Source organism: Labrus mixtus, chromosome 6 (genome assembly GCF_963584025.1).
Source record: "Labrus mixtus chromosome 6, fLabMix1.1, whole genome shotgun sequence".
Classification (NCBI taxonomy): domain Eukaryota; kingdom Metazoa; phylum Chordata; class Actinopteri; order Labriformes; family Labridae; genus Labrus; species Labrus mixtus.
Window position 1 is genome coordinate 8,960,852 of NC_083617.1, and position 22,913 is coordinate 8,983,764.

Below are 22,913 nucleotides of genomic sequence, written 5' to 3' on the forward strand. Positions count from 1 at the left end.
CATTAATCCATTAATCATCCGATTTATGAGGAGATCAGTGGATTATAAAAATGGTTAGTTGCAGTCCTTATTTCAAATCCAACTGTCACAGAGTTGGAAGGCTCGCAAGACACACTGTACATGTATATATATATAAAAAGGCGAGAATCAGACTCTGAGATATCACAAGTTAAAGTCCAATGTTTATGCTAAAAAAAAACAAAAAACACTGAATCCTACTTTTCCCACAATGCATCTTATGTTTCATTAGACTTCCTCATGTCTCTCAACCTTTCGTCATGTTTTAAACTTGTGCCTTTATCTTGTGACGCGGACGGTCTGTTATCAATGTGTGGTCTTCAAGCCAAAACAGAGTTAAACCATGGTGACATCATCAAGGTTATTTTCTACACTTCACATGGCTTCTCAAAGACAGGAGGAAATCATTCAACTGTTTTCAACAGCTCATAAATGAAGTGATAAAAATTGTACCAGGTGATTGGAGTTCTGTGTGAGGGTGATGAAGAGGGAGATATCGAAGAAGTGAAAACAGATGTGTGAAAAAAGTTCATGAAATTCATCCACTATCCACAGCTAGCTGTTATTTACGGTCATTAGCTTGATTGATAAATAGGCAGTTTGTCTGACAGTATGAACATCTTGAAGATATATTGATGTAGCTGTCTGTCTTCCACTTTGCAATAACACACGATAGTAGAGAAATACAAAAGTTATGTCTGAGGATGAAAGAGTGTTTGTTTACTTCTGGTAGTTTGATCATCATTTTTTAGATTCTAATTGTTTTTTAAATAAATATAATGGCAACAAATCTTTTGAAAAAAACGTATCAAGGTTGACTAGCAAACATGTTGAAGGTCACATATTATTCATAATGCACTTTACCATGTTTTTCTAACACTAATTTCTGTACCTAGTCTGTCTATAAACTCCCTGTTTATGAGAAAAGTCCATCCTCTCTGTCTTTTGCCTGCTCCACTTTAAGGAGATTTCCCCTTTGTGACATCACAAAGGGCAGTAACCCCTCCCCCGGGTGGGTGACACTCCCACAGCTAGGGGTTTGTCCTGCCCTCTGAGTCTGCCTTTCCACTGTAAATAATGGGGCATGGAGCGAGAAAGCCCCAGCCACTCAAGCCCTTCCAGAGAGGGGGGGCGTGGTCAGACACAGCTCATTTACATTTAAAGCTACAGACACAGAAACAGCCTGTTCTGAGCAGGGCTGAAATAGAGGGGTTTATAGATCAAATACAGGATCAGAGTGGATTTATAACAACACTTCACAGACATGTTTTTGTGATCTCTGAGACTTATTTAAACTTGTTGAAAAGGATTATAATATGTGACCTTCAATGTTAAAAAATTGATTGCTTTGCCGTTGTTGTGTTTTTTTCTATATTACCAACGTCCTTCAATTCAATATACTTTGCTTTACACTGTTGTTCTGACAGGAGAATGATATACCTGTCTTGTTTGATTGGCAAACATCTCAAATGTTTTCCCCAAAGATAAAATCACATCCGTCATGTTGTTGACTCTGTAAATGTACTTGTATTTAGTTGTTTAACCTTAACATGACTTCATACCAAACACTACAAAAGGCAGGGCAGGCCCACAGATGAATTGTGTGATTTACAGCGTCTCTGAGGTCACACAGGTGAGAGTCTTTTCTTTTACAGCGCTCTCTGTTTTGTACCATCCAACAGGTGTGTTTTCTCTCTCAGGTGTGATACCCCTCCTCCTCCTCCTCCCCCCCCCCCCCCCCCCCCCCCGCTCCACCTCTCCCTCCTATCCTCTCCCCACTCCTGTCTGCTCAGCTAGCCAGGACAGGCCTCCTTCCACTCCAAAACCATGATTGCATTCTTGAGCTATTCCACCCCCTCCTTCAGAACAAGAGCCCTCCGCATCTCTCTCCCTTTCAAGTAGAGGCTGTTGGCCGCGTCGTCCCTTTGAAGATGTAATCTTGGAAAACACAGAGACATCTCCGGGATTATCTTAAATGTCTTCAGTATGTCAACAGCCCCGGCCCTGTTGTGGAGCAGCGGCGGGGCTGTTTAAAGGGGTCGGCCGTGATGACAGCCGAGGAAAATGCGGCATCGCAGAGGTAATCATAGGGTCAACTCAGCTGACTCCATTCAGGGCCGGACTCCCGCTGTTTAAACTGCATGATAACACTCACACAATGAAAATGATGTATTCCCCCATGTGGCAGGGCTGTGTTTACAACTGAAGGTAATAGCAGGCGGTGGAGCGCTCAATAACAGATGGTGTTTGTAGGTGAGGTTCATTTGTGTCATGGCATTTTCCAAAATGTTATGAAAATGGGAACGGTGTTACATCTTAACTAAGCGCAACGCACAACAAAAGAGGAGAGGCATCGCTGATAAGTCACAAGAGGGAGTGTTACTATACAGCAAATTAGAGGCACGTAAGTGGGCGCTCCTTGAAAAGGATCTTGACTTTGTAATCACATCAGATGTTATCAGGAGGAGATTTTAGGAAGGGTAAGTGCTCGGAAACTAAATCAGAGAGAAGCTGCCTGGGGAACACGTTGTTATCATAATTACCTGCTGAGCGACGACTGCAGAACTCGTGTTGATGTTGACGCCGAGCTGCCCTCTCCTCTATGCTGTCTTGTGTGGGCTGCTGCCTTCGACACATCTCTTTGTGCTCTGTTCTGTGTGTGTTTTCTATCATTCTTTCTTTCTTTCTCTCTTCCCTCTCTTTTTTCTTCTCTCTCTCTCTCTCTCTCTCTCTCTCCTTCAGCCAGGGAAACAGACTGCAGGGCCAAAATATTGTTTTGGTGAGATCTGGCTCGGAGATTTAGGAACGGACTTGCGTCAGTGTTTGCGTGCGGGCGCTGGCAGGATCCGATGCTGCTCCCTGGAACCTCGTCTTCTCCGTTTCAAACAACAACCATGCTCCTGCCGGCGCGCGGGGGCCCCTGCCTGCATGGGGAATTTTTTTTATTACAAATGATCTGTTTGAATGAAACGCAGCACCCGGCCTCCTCGCTGTTGGCATTTAAGCTACAGGAAATAACAGATGATGATATCAGAGTGGGAGAGAGAGAGAGAGCGAAGGAGAGACCACTCAAGGAGGAGAAACACTTGACCTGTTTGTTTTGGGAAAATGGTATTCCTCCGCTAATTTCCTCCTGATAAGTATCTGACAGCTCTTAGTAAAGTGTTTTATCTTGGCTGGAGGGAAATGGCTTCTCTCACTCAGAGTGCCGATCGATTTCAGACACACTGCCGCTTTAAATTGCATTCTCTGTTTTTTTTTTAGACTCCTTCTATTTGCATAGAGGTAATCAATTACATATATTAGCCTTTAAGCCTAACATGGACTTCTGGACTTCTCCTTCCTTCCTTCCTTCCTCTTCTTCCTTTCTTACCTCCTCAGACTCTGCTGCAAATTCTCCCTCTTCCTTCTTCCCCCCCTAACATCATTGACTGCTGTTTGCCGTGTTGGGGGGCATTGATTTTTACTGCTCTGCCTCTCTCTCTCTGGTTTAACAGTTGATGAGTTGTGTAAAGACGCCCAGGGACAGCCCTGCCTGTTTTAAGGAGATGAGGTCGGCTTTTATAGCTCTCCTGCTTCCTCAACCTCAGATGATAAGGCGTGTGTGTATATGTGGAGACGTGCATGCGTGTTCGAGACTGTAGGATTCCCCACAGGAGGCTAAAGTAAACGCTGGTGGTGTTAAGGGCTTTTAACAAGCAAACTCCGGCTTTGTCATATCCACCGTTTGGATCACTTTAAAGTCTCTGCGCAGAAAATTGGTTTACCTCCATCAATGAGCGGCCACATCATCAGATACGATTACCAGGATTGAAGAGAGCATGAAACATGAGACGAGCGGCTGGAGTGGAGAGAGTTTAGATTTAAAGGTGACAGGAATTTTGAGTCTCTCTGCAGCACCTATAACCACCCACATCCCACACACACACACACACACACACACACACACACGCACGCTCACACATGCTCAGGAGTCAGAGATACAGACACAAACCTCATTTAACACGATTAGTTTCTTTGAGGATTTTACCGCAGCCTCTCATATCCGGGATGAAAGAGTTCACACTTCTGACAAGGAAAAAAAAAAAAAAAAAAGAGCTGGAGTCTGCAGAAGCTAGCAGCAAGCACTCAGCCTTTCACTGCAATATTCACCACATTATTAAGGAGCACATTGCTTTGTGCTGTGTTGCTCTCAACACCATCTGTAGGGGTGCTGCTCAAGTGGTAGCAATTTTCTTCTAGTCTCGTGTCTCTCTCGCAGTGTTACAAGCGAAACTCGATTGCAGATCTCGATGTTCTACTGCGTTTAGTTTCTCATAAACGTTCACATTCTTCAGTGATTGCCGCCTGCCAGCTTCCAATATGCAGAGATGCACTGCTCTCTCAGTATTTAGCTCTTTGAATCCTGAAATCAATTCAGCGTAGGAGAAAAATATTTGCCTTTGAACTGGAATCCAGTCCAAACTCTGCTTTTATTACACTATGTTGTCTTTAAGAAGCTAAACATAGCTCTGGCACTTGGTTGCAAAATCACCTCGCTTTAAAAAAAAAAGAAGAAAAATGCACTTGACTGAGAATCTGCTTTAATACAATAATTGGATTTTCAGGACTGAATGTATGGCCAACTAAACAATGTGATATTCTAATCTTTCTCTTAAAAACCTATAACCCTTACACACTGGCTGCACACACATTTTAAAGAGGGTCCATTGGTGCGTGTTATAGCTGGGTAATATCAACCTAATAGGCTTACCTGTCAGCACTGTACGGGGACGCAGACCCCGTAAATCACATTTGTCTGCGACACCTGCTCGCCTCCCTGCGTATTTATGGCTTTCTCCTCCGCCCTGTCCTCGTCTTTTTGGCCCGGGTCCAAAATCAACCCCCTCTTCCCACAATATGTGCCCCAGTGTGTTCCCTTCTCTTCATGGATTAAATGAATGAGCAGGTGTTCAGATGTATTGGGGGGGGGGGGGGGGGTTATTTCATTCACACCACCCTCTGGTAAAAAAAAAAACATCTATTGTTTTGTAAATATCAAATTTGATATTTGATAACAAGTCTCTAGTGCCTGTTTTTAAAGTAAACATTAACATCCTATCATTAATTTCACTTGTGTCTGATATGTGAAAAATCACTCTGTCAAGCAGTAATTATCTTAATTTGATCATACATTTGGGGTTTTGAAAGACAAAGATGTACTCCAGAAATCACTTGTGTAGTTCTTTGCAGTTTTTATACTATCACATTTCTTCTACTTACCAATATTTGTACGTAAACGGATTTGTGTATCTGGCCAAAATTTCCTTGACTCTGATTAAAAAAAGTGCCAAAATGTCCTGTAACTCTTAGAAAGTGGCCACGAGGACCGCCTGAAGAAAGGGAGACCTGTTTTCACGAGCAGTAAGAGATTGTACGTGATGTAACAATGGAAGAGAAAAGAGAGCGGTGCGTCTTTTACCGAGACTCTCTTTGCCAGGAGTCCTTACAATGAGACTAGAATAAAGGAAAGTCTCCCCACACTTTCCATTACTTTCATTGTAACACAATCAATTATGATGAATGAAATAAACAGACTGCTGTTTTTTATTTCACTGACGTGTCTTTTGTGTCTGAGGGCGGGTGTGCCTGTCCCTTTAAGAGTGTATTGTATCATTGGTTGTTTTAGCTTCAATTTTGCAAGGTTAGCACTATGGTAGAATGAATTATCCCTCAAGTTGTTGATGACTACATGAACAGGCGTTGACAAAACTTGTTTTTCAACAAAGAAGATGGTGAGCACAAGTCATACTCAAACTCAAAGGGATAGTTTGAAAAATGCTAGCATTAGCCAAAGAGTTACAGAACATAATGTTATTTTGTTTTTTGTTTTACTGACTGGTGTTCTTTTTTTTCATTTAAAGTTATATTAATTTCTTTGAGGCCATTTTGGGCCAAGGTAACAAGCTGCAAATCAAACATTGACACGTTATCGCTCCGTGAAGTTGTGGCTGACGCCTTAGCAAACTGTTGCCTGTTTTTTTTTTTACCACCTGGTTAATCGAAAGGCCGCCTCTTGGAGCTCTGTTTTTGGTCTCCAGCGACTCCTGAGGGAAACATCTGACCCTGATCTGATCTGAGAAATTCAGTGCGTCGCTGAGTTCACCAAACTCTCTGCCTGCATTACAGTACGACACACCACGTGATGGTTTGTGTCCCAAAGTAACATGACGACATGTTCACAAATCGAGCTGTTAATCAACACTCATGTACAGCTTTAACTTAACTGTGGATCCAAGGAGCAGCCATGTCGGATGTTAAATTTGGCTACTGAATTTGCTCTGAGTTGGAGTTGTATCTGAATGGCAACTCCCAAGAATTGCCCACTCCCAAATTCAAATGGGCCGCACCACTAATAAATGAAATCGCATGCTCACATTGCCGTTGTGCCCGCGTTTGTCGTCTTAGTTTAGCTCGTCTGCATTCCTACCAACTGGGAATATAATGTTTCAAATTAATAATGGCACTGATGCCAATCGCAAGACTTAAAAATGCACAAGGGAAACGTTTTGAAAATCAGGATCACGGACTTGTATGTAATTTCATCACAGCTTCCTTTTAATGGGACGACAATTTATAAAACTTTAAGTGCATTACAGATACCTGGAGACAGAACGACCGGTAGGCTAATCCCAGAATCGTTGTGGTGCTCCCGGCCTCCGCTGGATTTGTGTCGGCCTGTAAAGGGTGCAGCGAAGCAGTGAGGAGAGACTAAGAGAGGTGTATTAAGGCAGTGAATCTCACCGCTGTGTGTGTAATGGACTCAGGATGAGGGCTGACCAAGAGCCAGGCTGCTGATAACCTTTAGGAAGGACATTGTTCCTGTGCAGTGGGGGGTGGGGTCGGGTGGGGAGCTGGAGAGGTGGGGGGGGGGGTTATACAGGACTGCTGCAGTACACAGGCACGGCAGCTTGATAGGTGGTGCAGTTGTTCATTGGTTCATTGGCTTTCCGGCAGGGTTAGGAGGTAGAGTAAATGGGGCCGTATAGCAAACTCCCTCATGGCTTCCTGCATACATTTTTCAGCACGGGGGGGCGGGGGGGTGTGGTGTATTTCTCTGTGATGCATTTGTCCTCTGTCTGAACCAGGTTCTCCCCGGCACTCCATTAAAAGAAATTTTAACAGCCATTTCTTCTGTCTTCCTTCCCCTCAGATCACCGCTTAAGGAAGGGGTCAGCGAGGGACCGTGCGTGAGGAATACATGAAGGGCCAGGTGGGGGAGGGGGCGGCGACCACGGCAGCAGTACCACCAAGGTCAAAGTTCACACAGGTAAACAGATTTGTCTTTTTTTTTTTTTTTTTTTTTTAAATCCCCAGCTTGGTCGTTGTGCTCGCTCTTTTGTTTTTTTTCCGAATTTCCAACTCAGAGCCGACTTGGCATGCATGTGTGAAGTGAGGGAGTAATGTGGCTGGTTTTGATTGGACCCTCCTGGGCTGGCGGCCTGGGAGGAACTGGAAACTGCAGCTGCTGTTTATGAGGAGCTGTGCAGGATCTCATTTGGCTTGAGAGAGAAAAAAAAACCCAGCAAGTTCCTTATGGGAAGCTTGTGGCCAGTGTCAGTGTGACGGGGATAGAACAACAAATAGGATGCTATGATAGAAGATGCATTAGTTTTCTAAAAGCTTTAGAAACATTAGTTTTGATTCTTTTACACGGTGCAGATGCATCTCAGGGGAGATAGGATTTAAAGTATTTGAGACTTCATTGTAACCTAACTTTAACCTATTTCTAATGTGAATCTTAAGCAGAAAGAATCTAGCCCGCTTTATTGTCCGTGCCTGATTTTTCCGCAGAGTTCTCACTGGCCTGATAATTTGTTAATAAATTGAATATCAGCACTGCACTATCCTCATGAAACAGGAGCTTAACGTGAGCAAATACAAGAGTTCTGCACATTCTCTGAACCAGAAAAGTCAGTCTTTTTTTTTTTTTGAATGGTGCAAAACTCTGCCACCTATCTCCATTTTCACTCTATTTTCTGCCTTTCCTCCTGTATTCTTTTGCTACCAGGGATTAAGGAGGATTGGGGGGGGGGGGGGGGGGGGTGTGAGGCTGGGTGGGTGCAGATCCAGGAAGCAAATGGATAAATAAAGTGCTGGTTAATCTTCCTTAGTGTGTGTGTGTGTGTGTGTGTGTGTGTGTGTGAACACTGAGCAATTGAACCAACCAGGGGGGAACATCTGCCTCGCACACAAACACACACTCGCACGTATACAGTGGCAGACACAGATACCGCTCATACACACACATGCACGACTTGTGAGGATCAGCCAAAGTGATAAGCCCACGGACGTCAGAGCACTGAAAGCGACAGGTTTACCACAGATACACACACACACACACAAATAGACCATCGGCGGAGCGACAAGTAGAGCAGAGTGAAAGAAAAAGGAGACGCTGCCAGCAGACAGAACAGAGCTAAACAATGTGACAGCCCATGACTGCAGACACATGAAAGTATAGGAAGACAAGTTTTACTGCGCCTCTCTGCTGCTGTCGTACTGAAATCCCTCTCCCTCCCTTCCTCCCTCACATTAACACGTACGCAGCCTACAAATTTCTGATCAAACAACTGTGCAATTGAGGCAGAGTTTGGCCAGACAGCTAGCCGGGATGAGTAATGCAGAGCTCCAATGGTTTAATTTGTTTAGAAAGCCTATCATCGCTGCAAACATGTTACACACTGTTGCCGTTTACCGAGGAGCTTTTTTTTTTTTTTCCCCCTGCAGTTTAATTGGATGCATTTTTAATGTTAGCAACACACAGTGTGAGCACTGTTGACACTGAACACTGTGGCCGTTGTGAGGCGATGGAGTTGAGACTGAGGGGAGAGGCGGAGTGTGAGTGTGGTGTGTCTGGGTATGAATAACACTACAGGAGAAGTTTCTGGTTCTGTGTTTGGGGAACTGCTTTGCTTTTTAGTCTACTTAAGGATATAGCTACACTTACAGGCTATAGTGGAAATGTAGAAATCTCTGCGGCTGCTTGTGTTGCCTTCTACTACGTTTTCTGATGCCGGTAGAAATGACTGAAGGTGAGGGTTGAAGACGACTTCAGTAAACTGCCTAAGATTGCCATCTCCACTGCAATCACTGCAAATAAAAGTAACATTAACATAACAGTACGGACGTTTCCCCTTGCGAATAAAGAGAACTCTCACACTCTGTATCACAAAGTAACTAGAAAAAAAACAACAACAAAAAACTCAGTTATTGTGGGGACACTGATCTGTATATCAACACTTGTAAAGAAGGTATTTAAAGCCAGACTGCCGTAAACCCTTTTGTCAAGTAACCCTCTCCCACAATCCTAAACCACTTGAGCATTTATCCCTTTAGTTTTGCCTTGTGTACACACTAAGCTAGCAGCCTTTTGCACCTAAATATAGCCTTTTTGAACGTGGCATCCAGAGTGAACGATGGATGAACTCTGTTGCAAAGCGGTGACATAAACTCTTCCCTGACACATCCAAGTGTTGTCGCAGAAAGAAAAGCAACTCAGTGGCCTTCTTTAGCAACGGTTGCCGTAACGAAGCTTTACCGTCGTTACCTTTTTGTACTTCTGTATTGATTCTGCAAGGGCGTGATACAAGTGTCCCAATTGACATTGCATTTAAGTGTGGCAGAAAGACGACTTGTGAACAAACAGTGGGAGCTCCACACGCGCACACACACACACACACACACAATGCTGTTCTCCCCTCCCCTTTTAGCTCCGCTCATCCCATCACGCCCCTCTAACGCCTCTGTTACCATACCTCATTATACCATACCAGACATTCATATCAAAGCTGAGACAACACAGGGACGTAAACATGGCACCTTGAATGGGCGGAATTGGGCAAATTTATTTTAAGCCCAATATGTGTTTTAGTTTTTTATTCTTCCTTTAGCTTTTATCGATTAGTTATGTCAAACTACATCATGTTCTTCTAACAGCATGTTTATGGACTTTTCATCATCAGCAGCACTTGAATTGCTGTTCAAAATGTTCCTCCTTATGGGAAGCCGAGTCATGAGGCTGTAAGGTATCTGATCTTCACAAAGTTTGCTCATACAAATCATCTCTCCAAATAGCAGATGAGCTGTAGTAAAGGTGTTTTTGATAAATCGCTCAATCATGCCGCTCGTCCTCCTATATTGAGCAAAAGGTGTCACTAAGTCAGAGAACTAGCATCCCATTCAGTGGCTGCTTCTTTGCGTGTTTAGTTTTCTTTCCCGCAGTTTTCAGTCTGGCCCTTTAACTTAGGTTTAAGTTTGTTTTTTGTTCTGTTCCACCTTTCTTTCCGTCTTTTTCGCTCTCTGGAGTGAAGTTCTTCTAATGTATATGTGTTCATGTGATGAGCATGAGCACACTGTCCCCGGTGTCTGTTGTGTATGTAGATTAAACTGTATGTATGTGACAGAGGTGTAGAGACGTAAATGAAGACGGCATGAGAGAAAAAGTCCAATCAAGGCTCTTCTTCTTTGAGGAATTTCACCTCAGGGCTCTGCAGCTTAGGAGACTGTGATGATATTCAAAAAACAGGAATGTGTATTTATATCCTTGCTGGTTATACTCATTGTGCTCACCGTCTTACAGACCATTTTTCACACACACAAGCTGGCCCTTTTTTTTTTTTTTTTTTTTTTTTTTGGGATTGTGAGCTGCAAGAGGCATCTCACAAACAGGCAGAGGTATAAAGTGGTGAGAGTGGGAGGATGAGAGAGAACATTGTCTTCTCTTTCCCAGCTTAGGGACAGAGCAGAACAGGTTGTGTGAGGATACTTGCTATCCTTAACAACGTCTAACACAGCCTCAGGGCCACCTCTACCTCTCTGATGCAGCTGAGACTTGTGTTGTGCAGAGGAGTTGGAATATGTGCAACACATTCCTCAGTGTCAGATGGCATTCCTTGTACACTGTAATTACCCGAGTAACACTTTTACTTTGTCATGTTTTAACAAATTCAGTGCAATAACTTCTAGATAAGCGTCTTGTGATGGTTTTCCTTAAAAGACTGCGCTGACTGTTTTTCCTGTTATAAAATGATGACTCATAGCTAATAAGTAATACACTGGATTGATGTGCAACCAAAATAGATCATGACAGGATGCATAAAGGAGGTTTGTTTTTCTTACATGTTATTCTGAATTCATTGTCCTCCCGTCCTTCCTGTCATAGTGGAGGTGGAAATCAGTTGCGTTAGCCTTTTTGTCCCTCATTTTCTGCATTATTTATTAGACATTTTCATCTCCAAAGACAGGCTCGTTAGGTCAAATTGGTGATTATAAATTGCCCAAACTCAGATTATGCATTAGTAAGTCTGAGTGGAACAAATGAACGAGCACAAAATCGACATCTTTAGATAAACAAATTTCTCCATCTAGCCGTAGACATGAAGCTAGCGTGACACATGGTTAAACCAAGGCTTAAGCTTCCCATAGACAGCCAGGAAATGTTTACGAGACAGAAGCTGTTTTCACACATCCACTTCCTGAACATTTCTAGATATTTCCAAGAAGGAACTGTGATACATTTTCAGGAAGAATTGCCCCGGAAAACTTGCTGAGTTGCTTATTCACAGCGTTAAGTTTTCCCTGTAGCACATGAGCGGGGTTTTAAAAAAAAGAAGCCGCAGAAATCCAAGCTGTTGAATAAAATGAAAGAGTGTCACTCTAAGACAGTTATTTCACCTTTAGATCAATGCAAGGTGTCATTGAATGTATTCACATAATCTATAAACAGGTGGAAAATAACATTACAGTGAGCAGGAAAGAGTGTGACGCTGCTTTTATTACATGCGCGGGGATCACACTGGTTGTGCACCTGTCTCATGATAAAAATGTCATATTACATGCACAGTGGATTTTCCTGGAAATGTCCTGCTGCGCTCACACTTATCGGCTCATTCCGACTTCACCCTGAAATTTGACCAGGGGGCTGGCAAAAACCCGAGTCTAGCATTGGGTGAAAAATGCAGCTGTTTGCGTTCACAAATGCAGCTCAACCTGCACATACGGGACACTTTCAGGAGTTTTGTGCATGTGTGAAAGCACAGAGAGAATGAAATGGTCGATCATCCGTCAAAGTTATTGATGAAATTCAGATTTTTCAGTCATTGTCAAATAATGTCTGAAAATAGAAGGAAACAATGAAGGGACCAGAACCCCCGGACAGACAATAATAACACGGTGCTGCTGAGGACAGCGAAATGCCACGTTGTCATAAAAGAAGAGGCAAAGGCAGAAACAGTCAGATGATAATGCAGTTTTTAAACCAAGCACAGAGAATCACCAACAACAATGTTCAAGTAGGTAAACAAGCACAAAAGATTTCCATTTTAATTAAAAGTGTCTGTTTTATAAAAATGTAAATATTCATTACAGACGGGACTTGACTTTGACCGCAACGAATGAGAGTTCACTGATATTCCTGTTGCACTCACTTCAGGTTGCACTCTTCCTTGAGAGTCATGTTCTTAGTTTGACTAAAATCGCCATATTCAAAGATTTCAGCGACCGCCAAAGTGAGCACAAAGTCCTGACCAAACCAAAAGGCCAAACCCAGAAAATAAGACCGGTGTCGGAATTTAACTTAATTATCTCTTCAAGTGTCATCCAAATGTTGATGTCGCCAGGAGCGACATCATCCCGCTAGTCCGCCATCTTTGCTCGCCTCTCGGCCCATGATGTTATCCATCACTGGGCCTCCCCTTGTCTGGCGTCGTCAATTACCCAGAGGAAAATAACATCAGAGGCCTGAATGGGACACGGAGCCGTGGCGGGCCTGACATGGCTGTGTTATATGATTACTCAACCTGTTGGATGTCCGCCTGTCAAGTGTCTCCCCGGGCCCCTGATGAATGGCTGTAATATGCCGCGCATCACAACACTCCACGCCACACACTCATTAATGGCTTCTCGCAATGCACGGGACGTTCCTCGGACGCCGCGGCAGGATTCACAGGGCGAGGAGAGAGCGAGGAGAGGGAGGAGATGGTAGTTGTAGTAGTGCGAGACTGAGAGTGAGAAATGGCGTTTATGAATACTCCAACCTTGTTTCCGTGTCACCATTGAAGGCGGTAAACAAAAGAAACACGGTGCCCTCATTTGAATAATGCGGAGAAGTGTGTGGCAAGGCGCCAGAGACACATCCACACGTAACACATTAAAACCGATGAATGAGGGACATCAGAACTGTAAAGGAAATGTATCGTATGTTATCTAGAACGGCGCGCACACACAATGTTTGTCAGTTACGTGCATACATTCTTGTCCATCTGTGGCCTATTTGCATAGATTATCAGAAAATGAGTGCAGTGCAGCATGCACGCCAGTGTGTGGGAACATTACAATGGAGTTTGCGGGAAGAAAAGAAGATTGAATCTGTCGGATGCCGTGTGAAGCTTAGCTGATTGCTCTTTCTTTCGGAGAATTAGGAGACACGCTACCCGAGATCCTCAAAACGACTTGACTCTCAGCGTAGACAAACAGATTTGATTCCACACTGCTGCAAGAGCATTTGAATAAAACGGGTGAAAATGCTTCTGAATGAGTTTTTTTTTTTTTTTTTTTTTAAAAGCAGAGAGTGAGTGTTTACCAGTTGCTGTGTTGCAACAAAGTAGTTTTGCACAAAGTGTACCAGCCAAAGGGAGGTTATCTAAAGCCTACATGACCCTCAGCCACATAACATGCTGGTATTTATGGCTCTGTCAGGCTTTTAGTGTGCAGTGCCTACTGGGAAACGTCAGTCGCATTGCAGGAGCGTCTTTGATAAGCACATTCTTTTCCTGCATTTTGACACGTTTGTGCTAAGGAGTATCTGCCTTAGTTGTCTCTTGTCCTCTACTTTAGGTTTTCTCACCTTTTTTTTTTTTTAAAGTGCATTTCTATTGAAACAACACAGGGGTATTTAGAGATTTCCAATTTCACTTCTCACAGATGTGCCAGCCCCGATGCCGTGGAGGAAAGTAATGAACAGTGCTGCACCTGCCGTGTGTGTGTGCGTTTACTTACGTGAGAGAGGAAGAGACGAGGAGAAAGACGGTCTGTAAGTTAGCCGTGTGTAAGTGTATCTCTTCTCCCTCACAGCTTGAGATTTCCAGTTTGAAATGCAACACCTGCAGATGTGTCTTGTAAACTGCAGATTCCAGCTTCTACTGAATTCAGAGGGGACCGTTGAAACAAAGCAATTAAAGGAGCTCTCTACATGGGGCGAGGATTTGGTACGTGGGTGTGCCTGCTTGTGGATGAGTGTGTAAGAGTTTTTTGTTACAATTAGGACTTTTTACCCCACTCTCATTTTAGCACTTGAATCAGATTAGGCTGTTTAAATACAATATTTTGACTACACCCCCCCCCTCTTTTTTCACTTTTACTAAAGCACGGTTGACGGATTGCTGATGGACGGTCTACCTCCCCCCCCCCCACCCCCTTGCTCTCTGTCCCTCTTCCTGCATCTTATCCCATCTCTCCCCCGATCCCTTTCCAAGCCCGGCGCAGTCTAGGCCTGTGAAGACTGTTTCGTCATGAGCCGGGGATCCGGCCGAAGATTTCTGCCTTTTAATAAGGCAGTTTTTTCTTACCACTGTAACTTTTGCTGCTTTGCTAAAGTGCTCATGATGGATAGGCCGGATCTTTGTAACATAGCAATAAGTAAGGTATTTTACCTGCTTCTTGTAATGTTAACAGACAATGAGTAAGGTCTTTTACCTGCTTCTTGTAAAGTGTCTCGAGATAACACTTGTTATGAGTTGACGCTATACAAATAAAAGTTGATTGATTGATTGAAGGAGGTGGGCTTCGGCATGGTACGGTTACTCATGCACAAGCACAGGTATGCAACGTGGACATGATGTGTAGTGATCGATGCGAACCGCTCCTCTCGTCAGTCATTTCAAACAAAGGGTTCACGTTGGTCCGTTTTGGTCGAGTCAGCTGGATTAAACCTACAAAGAACATGGAGGTCTTACTACGTGATGACCAGTTGGGTCAATTGTGCTTCGTCTATTGAGCGCACGGGGCAACTGGCGTCTAGTGTGATTGGACACCGTAAGCGACAGTTTGACTTTGCAGCCCCCTAAGCCCCCCTCCCCCCAAAGAGGTGTGGAGAAACACAGAATTGTTCTCAAAAACTGGGTTACTCAGTGTTTCAACTGATTTTCATGACAAGGAATGCTTGTTTTGTAGAAAAGGAGACCGCTGTGGATATTTTGGCTGTAGATAAAAAAATAAAAAATAAAATGTGTGAATGATCAACACGAAAGGAATGTTGACCTAGAATCAAGCTGAGCACCTTTGAATAAGCTAGAGGTAACATGGGTAGTTAACATCCCCTTTTAAGGTCCCAGAAAGAGGAGTATTTGACAAACACTGTTTTTCTTTGTTTTTTCTTTTTTACAACTTGAGATGGCTTCGGTTCACCCTGTGCATTTTGTAAGAGTCTTAATCACTAGGTCGGTTACTTTCTTTTAGGAGGACACCTCTGCAGATACTTCAACTCCCATAAGCAGCGATGAAAGATGAACACTGAGGCGGCATTTTAAGACTCTGTTTGGAAAGTTTAAAGCCTGCCATGCTTGCCACTTCGGCATTGAAGACCATCACTCAGCTGAAAGGAAAAATTAGAGTGAAGATCTTTGACTCGCGCAGAATAAGTCGATCCAGTGTCTTTAGTTATATCCCAACAAACTTTGAATCAATGAGCAAAGAGTTATACATTTCATAGGGAAAGAGGACAGTTTTGCGCCAACCACATTAACACTTCTGTCATAATCATGTCAGTTTAGTAAAATATAGAGGCCAGAGGTCACTGACAACCTGTTGACATGGTGCAGATTTATGCAGCACGCGCACACACACACCCATATAAACACACAGGCAGCCACAGTCAAGTTTTTGGCGCAGAACTTCAGAGCAGTGGTTTCTTGTTGCTGATGATCTTTGGGTCCTTCCAGCTCCAGATACCAGAGCCCCAGTTATTCTCCGCTCCGCTCCCTGACCCTCTTAATTGAGAACGGCTGTGGCTGAGGAAGAAAGAGCTCAGCAGACAGCGAGAGGGGGAAACAGACGAGAAAGTAAGACAAAGAGTGAGCGAATAAAAGAGGAAAAAAAAAAAAGAGGGCGAGACTTGTGCTGATCAAGCAGAGGATGGATGTGTCCTTAACAGTTTCATGAAAGCTAAAAACTCCTTCCTTTACCCCCGTCTCTCTGGCCGTGAGCCAAACAGCCGTAGCGAAATGTAGCTTTTTAATATAGTATGTGATGGCTCTGGGAGAGAAGAAAAATGTGGTGCTCGGAGGGGAGGTGAGGAGGACTTGCATAAAGGGAAAATCAAAGCCGAGGGTTTGGAAGAAGAGCGGTAAGCTCAGTGACAGCTGCATGCATGTCGTAGTGGGTGACGGTCTGTCCGTCTGTCAGAGCAGATATTTCTGTCTGTTTAGTGCTGCCTTACTGGCTGCCAGAAACACTCCTCATGTCATCGCTGGGTGCCTGCTGTCACAGGCTAAAAAGGAGAGAGGGAGCGGAGTGTGTGTTTGCATGGGTGTGTGTGTGTGTGAGGGAGAGTGACAGAGAGAGTAACTCGAGCAGCTGTCTTGAAAGCTCTTCCACTCTGTCAGTGCATCTTGGATCTGTCCCCCCCCCCCCCCCCCCCCCCCCGCCCCGGTGCCTCCCCGGTAAGACAATTTTTTTCGGCAGTTGTTTGGTCAGAAGTTCAACCTCACTGCTGTTGAAGAGACACACTTTTGGGGGAAATGGACATGTTGCACAACTTGGGTGTTAAATAGTGGGATTATAAACACTGTTTATACACGTGTGGACCAGTCTTCTCTGCAGGTGTTGCAAGAGAAAAGAAAACAATTTGCAACATTAACATTGACATCACTTTTCTGGTTAATACACCTGCAGCACCTAAATCTAGACATCTGTTGTCATTGTACTGAGATTGAAGACATGCAACAGAGTGCATGGTCCCCTCCTTTACAACAGAGTTATTAGCAGTATTAGAGGTCTAAGTGAAGACTTGGGGCGGGAATCCCAGAGTTACTCACGATATGATACAATAAGGTACAATACCACACGATCACTATGGATATACTATACAACATCATAATACAGCAGTTCTGGAATAATTCATTCATCCTTTTGTTACTATCCATTGAAGATTTAAAGGGGGAGGTAGCCCCCTAGCTCCTTTTACACCACCTGTCGACCCTTTTACATCACCTGTTAAAGACGGAACAGGGGCGTAATGATAGAGTCAAGTCCCTAGCCCCCTGCCCCCCCCCCCCCCCCCCCAGACTCTGTTACATCGAAGGTAGTAACAGAGGCGAATCGGCGTCCCTCTGAAACCTGGTTACGTGCAGGGAGGAAGCGCTGTGTGTGCGCACGTCTAAATGTGTGTATGTGAAGCTCCTGCTTTTTGTTTCCACGTTGTGCCTCTCCTGCTTTTACAACGGCGTAATGCAGTGCAAAAAATCACACATCGGGACTGCAGTACTCTCCTGATGAAGGGCTCAATGTAAACGTACGGAGGCGTAGGGACGGCAGAGCTTTTTCATGGCACTGCGGCGGTATCTCAATGTAAAACAGAAATAAAGAATCTTTTTTAATGTTCCAATTTCTGTAGTTGAACTACTGTTCATCCAAGATTTATTTTTCTTAAATTCTTTCTTAAAGTGGTTTGATGCTTAAAAGCTTCTTCTTGTAGACATGATGAGTACCCTGTTTTGTAATCTTGCATTAGCTCTGCATTATGACAGAAGTTCCAGCACCTATAGTAGGCGATCAGCTCTGAAAACCTGCAGCAGCTGTAATGAAAAGACTAGGCTGGTAGGCGGCTGAGTCTTGTCAGTTCTGAGTAGGAGGAACAATTCACATGAAATATTAAATGAAAATTGTGTACTGTTTTTAATCCTCCTGGGTCAACTGAATCTGAGTGTAGGTGGCACAGTGAGACGGTGTGACGAAAATCCCTGTGAGTGGTTATTCTCACCCGAAAAAAAAAAAAGCTCCAAAAAAATGTAACCTGGCAAGTCCGCCTTATAGAAAACAGTCGGTGTTTTAATCGTGTACAATGTGTGACTTTCTTTGCAGGAAGAAATTGCAAGTAGTTATTTTGGATACTTGTCATAACGGCTGCTATCATTTAACATACTGAACTAGCATGTAACATATGGGTGATTTCACTGTCTGCACACTCAGTGCTCAAACAATGGACCAATCTCTGCAAAGCATCTCTCATCCCAGGGTTTGTGTCTGACTAATACGCTGCTTTTCTGCCTTTAAGTGCAGGCCATTGACTGTTTGATTGCGATCATCTGTTGTTTCAGTGCCGTCGTCTGATTACAAACACGTGTTTTTCGCTGCGAGATGGCCATTGAGTGAGGTAATGGAATAGTATGAAAAAGGTACTGAGCTGCACAGTGGCAGCTGAAAGTTTGCGCGCACACACAAAAAAAGCAGCTCGGGCTGCTCAGTATGAAGTGTTCTGGGTGTCAGCACATTTTTTTTTGTGTGTGTGGTTGTTCTGGTTATTGTGTAGCAAAGTGGGACTCTAAATTGCTTGTAAGTTTGAATACGTGTAAGCCAAAAGTAATTATAAAGATAGGCACTGTGGTTGAGATGCCACATCAGATATCTCACCTTTTTGTACCTTTCCTGAGGGGTTTTATTGGATTCCAAACGAAACAATTCCTGTCCGATTTCAGCCCTACGAAAGGATGGTCGCCTAATTCTCCTAATGTAATTCCCAGGCTGGAAAACCCCCAGTTTTTTTTTTGCAATAATATAAGCTTTCACAGTGACGTTACCTTTAATTTTGTGGCAGCCGTGACAACATGTGTCCAACTTTAGATTCTGTAGCGTCAGTGTTAGCTTCCTGACAGCGCTGTAACCACACACCAGTGTTTATGTTCTTTAGGTTAACACGGTTATCTCTGTACGTAACCCGAGCCCTCCACCTACACGGGCACTTGGCATACATATGTACGCTTGCGTGTGTAAAGTGTGTGTGTTGATCTTGCAGCTGCAGGACCCGTCTCTCTTCCCCCCCCCCCCCCCCCCCCCCCAGCGTCTCTCTCCAGAAAGAGCTGCAGGGACTTGCCAGTATTTTCATTCCCTCTGGAGGCATTTCCGCACGCTAACAAAGCCCGGCCTGCGTGATGAAACAGGGAGGAAGCAGCTTTTGTGGAGGGAGCAGCCAGTTTTTTTTTTTGGTGTGTGTTTTCTATGTGTGTGTGTTTGTGTGTGTGTGTGTGTGTGTGTGTATGTGTGTGCACTGCTGACCCTGTCTAACAGTTTGTTACATGCAGATTTACTTTTGAGCTTGGCTGCTCCAGGCTCTTGTTTGCTCACAAGCCTACTGTAGCACGAGAGCAAACCTACTCTGTGCCCCATTCAGAAGAGGAAGCTGCCTCCTGTTTGCTTCTAATTAACTGCTTTAATACCAAGGTTGTAGTTTGATTGACTACTGTTTTCTTTTTCTTTTTTTTTTGTAACAGGGCTCGTTAACCACTGGCCCTTCAATTCCTGTGTAGCCTCTGCCAAAAGGAAATGTGCTCTGTAGCTCAGGTCATAGTTGTGTCTCGTTCAGAGTATTGACTTAATCAAACACTAAATAGCAGAAAATTAAAGTTATGTAGAAGTGACATAAAACACTCTTGCTCTCACGCCTGCAGTGGATAAAAAAGAACACTGATTTAAATCAAAAACATCCCGGCTATGTCTTTTAGTTCAGCGTCTGAGTATTAATATTTCTCTTTGCTGCAAGATATGCTTTGTAAAAGTTGGTGGTTTCCAGAAATAACTGAGGTGAAAGCTCATACGAAACATCATTCGTGCTGTCTCGCTTGAGGTCATGACACAGCTACCGAAAATCACTTTTTTTTATTTTTTTTATTTTTTTTATAACAACAGGAGCATCAAGCAACCGCAGTGTCGCTAAAACTTTGGTGGCTTTTTTTTTTCTCTCTCTCTCTTTGGGGTTGTCGACAGAGTCAGCGTCCTGTGAGCCCTGTGACACACGCTCATGCCCATAAACAGGGATTTGGCCCTCTGGAGAAAATAACCTTGATAATTACTGGGTGCATACGGACCTGCCCACAGCAGCAGGAGGAGGAGGAGGAGGAGGAGGAGGAGGAGAAGGGGGGTTGACTGAGAAAGAGAGAGAGAGCCACATCCGCTGGTGCATTCCTCCATGCTGTGTCATACCGGTGCAGAGTTTCCCCTCAGTTTGCACAGAGATTTCCACAAGGCAGAGGGTGCAAAGGACCACTGATGCAACGCTCCCGGCTGTGGACGGTGACATTTAAAGTTTAACAAGGCAACAAGCTGCACGTTCACAGACTCCCTACGGTAACGCAGAGACAACAAAAAAGCTGTTTAAAGAGGCAGATTGAGCGCTGGAAAAAGAATGGGAGACATGTGGAAGAGAGAAAGACTCAGCCCGGTGACCTAACTCTTTATGCGCTCATTGATTTTCGCCTCTCCCACTCTCTGTCTCTGCCCTCCTCCTCGTCACATGGCCTCCCTGGTCTGGCTGAATTGGCACCGTTACAGCAGCCAGAGCCGAATGTCTGTGGTTGGCTCGCGGCCCGTCTGCTCGCCTGTCATTCAGCTGGTTAAAGAGGCCTTGTTGAACCGCTGCACTGTGCCCGGCTACTACGGGGGCCATTCATGCCTGTAACAGCAGAAAACAGCCAAGTCCTGTCATCGGCGCGAGCTAGCACATACCAATTTACAACTGGAAAATGACAAGAGCATTTTGCTTGGTAAGCACAGACAGTTTCCCCCCCCCCCTCCCCCCCCTCCCAAGTCTGGATTACACTTCTTCAGAATGAGAGAGAGAGGCTTCTTTCTGACAGAGCATCTTTTTAGACAAACAGTGTTCAAGTCTCAAATATGTTCCCTGTCTCTGTTGCATGTGCGCCGCCTACAACGAGAGTAAAGTGAACTAGACTGATCTGCTCCCAAAGGAGTCGAACAACAACAGTGTAAGACAACAAAACAAATCCTTTGTGCTGCCTCGAAATGCCGGAAATTTCAGACAGAAAGAAGACTTGGAAATACGGTTTCACTCTGCGAGAGCTTTTTTTTTTTTTTTCTTTCTTTCTCTTCTCTCTCCCTGTGCTTGTCAGTTGTTCTTTGTGCCTTCCGGCCAATGGCGGCTCTTCCCTGTCACAGATGACCTGCACATTTCTTTTTTTTTTTTTTTTTACAACGTTCTCTGTCCTCTTCTCAGTCCCAGTGTGACACTCAGAGTGAGGACATGCATGAGAGACATGACTTCATCCTGCGCTCTCCCTCCTTCCTCCATCGCCTCCTTCCACTGATATATCGTCCTCCACTCTCTCTCTCCTTCTCTCATCCCCTCTTTCCTCTCTCTCTAGTCCCTTTTTTTTGTGTGTGGTGTGTCTGTAGTCCTAACATCTTCCTGCTATGATTAGCAATCGTGTTTTTTCCCCAGCCAGTGTAATGTCTAGAGCCTCCTGTGTCCTTGGAAAGCCGCCTAATAAGCTCAGACACACACTGCTGTCTCGGAGCTCTGCGGGCCTATTCTCCAGTGTCACCCGGCACACACTGAGGTAAACAAAGACCGCCACACACACACACACTCAAAACTATCCTAGTGGCGTGCTAATAGACCAGCATACCAGCCCACTGAGGACGGCGCTGACGCTACCTCGCTAACGTTGACCTTCTGTGTGCCAATCACAACAAAATCTGCTCCCAGATTTGAATATGGGGAGGAGAAGAGTGTAAATTGAAAGCAGAAATCCCCCCGGTGTGAGAGAAGATGAGCCTCTGAATAAATTATTCAGATGGCAGCCGTTTTTTTTTTCCTGCATGATTCTCGCCTTCTGCTACGTTTAATGGCATCTGTGACGACGCCCATTGGAGATTAATCCAGATGTAAGACGTTTGTGTGTGTGTGTGTGTGTGTGTGTGTTTCTGTCTCTTCGTGTGTGTGTGTGTGTGTGTGTTCGTGTGTGTGTGTGGCCTGCTCACCCCGCTTCTTGTGCATCCCGTTGTGTCGTATGATGGGGAAACAAAGCCTCAACAGGGGAATTTATTTCTCCTCCGCAGAGGGCTGTAAATAAACAACTAGTGAATCAATGCCTCCATTTGTTTTTCTCTGATAATTCTGCCTGTGTCACACGGCGGAGTGACAGTGTTTTTCTAAGTCGATGTTGCTCTCAGCAGCCATATTTCCTCTCCGCGAGAGCGAGAAAACATGCCACCCCGTCCTCATGTTTCATTACCAGGGATCAGTAAATTACCGTGTGCTTTATAAATCACTCATTGCAGCTCATTTAACGCCGTGATGGAGCATTTGTATGAGTGGGAAATAATACCCGCATTAGATATTGTGCTTTTGGAACTACTCAGTCGACTAAAGACACACAGGCATAGAAATTACCAGGTGCGATTGAATAGAAAGCCCACAGCAGGTCCTTTTATCGGGCTTGTTTGTATTATAGTACAAGTAATAATAATAATAATGATGTGGTGCATATTCAGGGAAATTTTCTTCCCTCTTAAAGCTCAGTTCACCAAAAGTAGAATTCCAAACATGTTTCCTCAAACATCAGCAGTTGTTTAAAGCCATGAACAGATTTCTCTTCTCTGACTCAGTTTTGACATATCTACCTCGTAGATTTGTGCCTGCTGATTTACGCTATGGAGGTGAAGGAGGTAAAAAAAAATCAACTGTTACGTAGCTAGTGTCTCGCCCTGCCTTGGTTTTGGTCTCGACTCGGTCTCGATCCCAGAATGTCTTGGTCTTGTCTTGGTCTCAGAGCACTCTGGTCTTGGGTTTTGGTTAGCGTGGCCTTGACTACAACACTACCGGTAGCCTAGTGGTTAAGTTGCGC

The 22,913-nt window shown here is 44.3% G+C and overlaps 1 protein-coding gene across 3 annotated transcripts in view; it reads left to right on the forward strand.

The window, feature by feature from the left end:
* The window catches only part of zmiz1a (zinc finger, MIZ-type containing 1a), a 118,027-nt gene that overhangs the window by 23,876 nt on the left and 71,238 nt on the right, over window positions 1–22,913 (forward strand). For all 3 annotated transcript variants that reach the window (XM_061039871.1, XM_061039869.1, XM_061039870.1), the window contains exon 2: window positions 7,211–7,327. The gene's annotated coding sequence lies outside the window, so the exon portion shown is untranslated. The remainder of the gene's footprint in view (window positions 1–7,210; window positions 7,328–22,913) is intronic.